Raw genomic sequence first — 5188 nt, forward strand, 5'->3', positions numbered from 1 at the left:
GTGAACTTTTATATTTACACAATACATATCAAAACCTGTGCTAGCTAAGAGGTTGTAGAGAACACAAAGATAAAAGTGCAGAATGAACTGAACATGAAACAGAAAACAATCTAGTTCAACAAAGAAACAGTAATATTTGGCCTTTATCTGGAAAAGATTTCATGTCTAAAGGGTCTTTTTCCTTAAATAAAATGCAACAGTATTTTATGTTTCCTTTTATTGGACATTACATACTGGTAGACAATAAGTCAAAGATGTGATGTGGGTAGAAAGGAAACACCTAAAATTAAGCAAAACAACAACAGCAAAGCAACAACAAAACAATTGGATTAATTCCCTTTTTAGGAGCCTAAGAATGTACCTCGTTGCCCAGAGAATCCTCCTCATTTCCTATTAAAGGTGATGAGTACTTTGGTGGGCTATCTGGTCTAATTTTAGAACTATCATATCAAATGATAACCATTAATAACTACTAATACTACACATCGTGAAAATGAAGGTCAAATACTACAGTTTGGATGTTAAATAAGGTTCAGAATATAACCAGCTTTTAACAGGGCAAATTTTGCTCATCTTACAATAAATTTACTCTAAAAATGTGCTCCTAAACCACACAACCAGCCATACTTTCTTTTCCAGTGTTTAGTAATGGTGACTGTCCTGTCATCATCATGGAACAGAGCAGGACCCTGTGGGGCTCCTGGGCACAAAGCTTTTCTTTGTCCCCTGTTTCTTGTTCGTAGGAAATAGGCTTCATTCAGCCTCCATGACCTTCCCTGAGTTCCAAAGGGCCAGTTCAAACAGTTGCTAATCAGGGAAGGGAGGGGATGTAGAGACAAAGGAAGAGCAGTCAAGAAACAACAGTGCAGCCTTAGGGCAGGGTCCTGGTTCCCCCTCAACGAATATACATAACAATAACTTTGAACTGTTTTGCAGATACTAAAACCCCCACCAGGTGAAAGAAATTAACTGTATGTCACCCACAGGTACACAGACCCCAGACTGGTTGGAACCAGAAGGTTGATGATGCTGACTCCCAATTACCTCACCACCAACCAATCAGAAGAATGTCCATGAGCTGATCATGCCTTCCTCTTTGCACCATTACAATAAAACCCCTCCAGGTCAGGACACAGTTTTGAGGGCATTAGCCTTCTGTGGCCCCCTTTGCCACAGCAGAATAAAGAGTAAAGCTATTCTCTTCTACTTCACGCATAACTCTGTCTCCGAGATTCAATCTGGAACCCGTGTACAGAGGCTGAATTTCGGCATCAATCACTGAGTTTCTTTTCTAACATTTAACATCATGAGGCTCAGTACATCACAGTCTATCATTATAAAGTCAGTCCTGCAATGATTGCCTTCTCCTTCATCCCCAAAAATCAGGTAGAGAATTTTCCAAAAGAAGTCAAAACTTTTACTAATAATAAAATTTTCTAATGCTGGTATTATGCACACACAATCAAAGAAGAAACCTGGAGTTTTCCTATGAAAAAGTCCCTCTCCAGAAGACTGCACCTGTGAGAAGATAATTTTTGAATGTCATTAATACTACAGTGTTCTGGGCTATCCTATAGTCTTATCCTTTCATCAGCCTTTTGCTGATTGTTGGAAAGACTGCTGACTCTGCCCCCTATTCAACCATTTGGTATTTGTAATTCTCCCCTTAATAACAATAATGTGTTTGTGGATTGTGGTTGTGAATGTCCCTGATTAGAATGCAAAGGAAACAGACGGACACGATCTTAAGTCACTGTTTGCCTTAACAGCTACATGTAAACTGCTGTACCGGTTTAGGAACACAGGCTTCACTAAACCAGGACATCCCAATTTTGGTGGAATGAGCAAATGGGCTAGGATCTGGAGGAGAAGATCCTAGTTCAATAGGCATAGTTGTGAGATCTGGGTGATCAAAGAACTTTGGACTGTTACAGATATGAGCACTACTGGAGGGGAAGATGCGAAGAGGGAAAGGGAGCTGAAAATATACTACCTCACTGCTGTGTTCAGATTACCCTTGAATCTAACTGTACCCACCACCATCTGATATAAGCAACTTTCTGAAGCTCAAATATGATTAAATATTGTCTCTGAAAAAGTTTTTAGTAATTGTGAACAAAAACACTTCTCCCTCAGCGAAGCTTTACAACACTTATTGTCTTCACCAGTTTTGAGAATGCGTAGTGGGAAGTTGTGGGAGGGGTAATGGAAGCCATTCAGGGGTCCATGTGTCTGGCTCAGAGGGGAAGCCAGGTTTTGCTGAAGTAACACTCCTCTTTCATAGATGAGTCAAGTTCACACAAAGGGTAAGTGGCAAGCCCAGGACCCTGGCTGCTGAAATCTGTGGCCAGAGGTCTTTTTCAGGCACCACATTATCCTTACAGGTTTGGATACTCATCCCAACATTGTTCTCCATGCAAATCCCAGCTAAGGTGGAAATGGAGAAAAGAGAAATCTGCTGATGACTTCTACACACATGACAGTACATAACTGGAGACTGACTTAGAAATTACCCAGGTCTCTCCAGCTATTTCTAAACATCGTTGTTTGTTTTAGATTCACAATACTGGAATGAAAATAGTTGTAATAAGCTTGGAGACTGCTTAGTACCACCTGCCTCATAAATCAGTATAAAAGGGGAAACCTGGGTTAAACCATCTTCCTAAGGAGCAAACAGGTTCTAACAGCTTCACTCCTTCTCAGTGTAATAACTTCTCTTTTAGGAAAGGTCATAGCCTTGATGAAAAATGGAATTACACAGCCAGAAGAAACCATGATAAAGCAATTAATTTACCCCCCACACCCAGAAAGGAGTTCATCCTAGATGGGATTATCTATCACCTTTCATCCATGTCTTTTCTAAAAAAGAGCCTCATAAAATGAGCTCAAAGAGGTTCTTTTATATGACAGCACTTTCACAAGTACTATGGCATTGCACAGATGTAAGGGATTATCATTCTTTAAGGATAAAGAGAGTTCAAAATAGCCAGCAGGAAAAAAATACAATGTTTCTTTCACATTTTATTCTAGCACTTCTTTCTCATGACTACCCTAAATGTCTCCTTATTCTAATGAATCTATTTTCCCCTCAAGTTTTGTATAAATATTAATAGAAAACAAAATCATAGGATGTTAGATTTGAAAAATATATCTCCTAATTCATCCCTCTGATTTCATAAATGAGGATACTAAGAACAGTTGGGGCCATAAACATAAATGTTTATAAGGGCTGGACAGGTAACATAAATAAGAAAATCAGTTGAGTAAGAAAAGTTTTGGGGCCTGAGAAAACAACAGCGCAAGCAGCATGATGAATAGTAACTAACACACAGGCTCAGTGGAAGAGGCAGCGGAGGTGGGGGACTGTGGAAACTTGGAGAGTGCCAGCCCACCTGAAGGCAGAGAGTCCCCCAATTGTGACCATGTGAGAATACAAGCCCTTTGCTAGCTGAAGTAACAAAAAAGCTAAAATCCAAATTTCTGCATGAAAATTTGCTGATTTTAAAATTGTTGCATTAACTTTTAAACACGGGGAAAAAATCCACAAACAAATCAATCAAATAGCTGCAGGCCTATTCCGTTCTCCACCCTGCTAGTTCATGCCCTCTGGACTCTGTCACATAATTTCTAATAGTCTCTGCTTCATTTTCTGTTTAAGAGCCTAAGGAAGAACAGCTTATGACCACTCAGTGGTCATTCCTACCCATTCAGTGGCCTGAGCGGTGGGAGCCACTGCCCAAGTCTTCTCCGAGGCGGGCTGGGCTCCTGTTCAGCAGGAAATGATGAATAGGCTGCGAGGGCACCTGTGCCTTCAGGCCGGTCTGCCACCGCGGGTTGAGGAGTCGTAAATTCGAGAGTGGGAGCAGTTCATATGCCCTGAATTTCCTCCAGGGCCAACACTTTTTCAGGAGCGACCTGCTCACCCTTTTCCACCTCTTCAGGGTCTCTATAGAGACCTCCCGCAAGTGCTCACGGGAGATGGAGCCGCGCAGGCGTCGAACTTCCCGGCCGTCCTCCAGCACGTCACATCCGCTGAGGGACGTCCCTTCCCATGCGCGGGATGGCAATGTCCACACCGCGCAGAGGAGAGTCTGCTTTACCCTGAGTGATGGTAGGCAGGTTAACATAACCTGTGAAAGGCTGGTGGTCGGCCCTGGGATCAGTAACCACCGGAAGTTGGTCGGGGCTCCTGGGAGGCTGCCTGGAGCTGGTTAGTGAAAGTTTTGGGAGTGGAGCGCCAGCAATAGGAGCAGCTCCAGTGGCAGCACAGACTTCAGCACAGATGGAGGATATGGCATGACACCATCCAGGTTTTGAATAGCAGTAATGGCACCAGCCTGCAGCAAGAGCTTCTCCCAGGTCCTCTGAAGCTTTATGATGTAGATGCTATCACTTTTCCTTTTGTAAATGAACTGTTCCATTTGGAAGTCAAGATTGGTGCCACCCAAGTGGGTTCCTGCTGCAGGGACTGTGAGGACAGCCTCCTCCTTTATCCGCGGGACATGAAGGGCTCTGGACGTTGTGAATGTTTCCCTGTTATGACCAGAACCCAGGGCCATGCCATTTGGACACGTCTCTGGGTAGCTCAGAAAGGCTGCCACCTTGAGAACTAAATTCCATCCTTTGTGTTCACAATATGACGGATCAGCACATATGCACTTGGACATTTTTATTAGCCTTACAGAAATATGAGTGTATGTTTCAGTTGAGCCTTACGTTCCTTTAAATTAACTTAGAATTGACCCTGGGAGTTTGCTCTTTGGAGGTCAGAGATTAAGAATACAGATTTCAACAACATAATAGCAGCAAACAGACTGGAAATTGTAACTGTGATGCTAATTTAGCTAAGATCATGAACATCAGAATCATCTGAGGTTATTCACATAAGAGGGTTACGTTTTAAATCACCTATCAGACCTCTCTTTCCTAGGCAGAGTACACCAATTAGGTTTCCTTTTCTTATCTGTTACCTTTCTGTTGTTTGGTTTATTCCCCAGTGATTTCTTTCAAGCTAGGGTTGTCAAAATCCATACTTGACAAAATGCTGGACTATTTGTTGCTAGCACTAAGGAGTGACTACCAGGCACCTCTTCCTCCTAGGAAATGATATGCTTGCTTAAATCCAATATTGATGGGGAAAAAAAGCAAACATTAGCAGTGCATGTTTAGCCTGACACTGGATTGGGAT

General features: G+C 42.3%; 1 pseudogene; it reads right to left on the reverse strand.

Moving 5' to 3' along the window:
• Positions 1-3676: 3676 nt before the first annotated feature.
• Positions 3677-4667, reverse strand: LOC137221004 (small ribosomal subunit protein uS2 pseudogene; annotated as a pseudogene).
• Between the last annotated feature and the right edge of the window lie 521 nt (positions 4668-5188).

This window comes from Pseudorca crassidens, chromosome 3, assembly GCF_039906515.1.
Source record: "Pseudorca crassidens isolate mPseCra1 chromosome 3, mPseCra1.hap1, whole genome shotgun sequence".
Taxonomy (NCBI): Eukaryota; Metazoa; Chordata; class Mammalia; order Artiodactyla; family Delphinidae; genus Pseudorca; species Pseudorca crassidens.